General features: G+C 36.5%; 1 protein-coding gene across 1 annotated transcript in view; it reads left to right on the top strand.

Annotated features, from left to right (window-relative positions):
• Spink8 (serine peptidase inhibitor, Kazal type 8 (putative)) overlaps nucleotides 1–482 on the top strand; it is a 15497-nt gene that overhangs the window by 9127 nt on the left and 5888 nt on the right. The window lies entirely within an intron of this gene.

Genomic DNA, 482 nt, shown 5'->3' with positions numbered 1-482 from the left:
GCCCCCTGGTGGGCTGAGCTGGCCACACACACACAAAATATAAATAAAAATAAATGTTAAAAAAAAAAACCAATTTAATTACAAACGTATTCAAAAGGGCTGGGGAGATGGCTCAGTAGAATAAGTGCTTGCCTGGCAAGCGCAAGGGTCTGAGTTCAATCCCTGGTTCTGCCAAAAAAAAAGCATTCAAAGATGGTGTATATTATATATTATATATATTATATGTACTTATATGTATATGTGTTCGCTACACTTTGTTCTTGCTAGGTAAGTTAAACTCACATACTCTGTATACTGCTCAACATAGATTATAGACCAGGGAGGTGGCTCAGTGGAATAAGCGCTTCCCTGGCAAGCACAAGGGCCTGAGTTCAATCCCGAGTTCTGAAAAAAAAAAAAAAAACATAGATTATAATTACTATTGCCTATGGATTTGTCCTTAAAATCAAAAAGATATGTACCCAAAAAATGCTTTTGTGACT

Source organism: Octodon degus, unplaced genomic scaffold (assembly GCF_000260255.1).
Source record: "Octodon degus isolate 3935 unplaced genomic scaffold, OctDeg1.0 scaffold00126, whole genome shotgun sequence".
Lineage (NCBI taxonomy): Eukaryota > Metazoa > Chordata > Mammalia > Rodentia > Octodontidae > Octodon > Octodon degus.
This window is presented reverse-complemented; position numbering and strand designations above follow the sequence as displayed.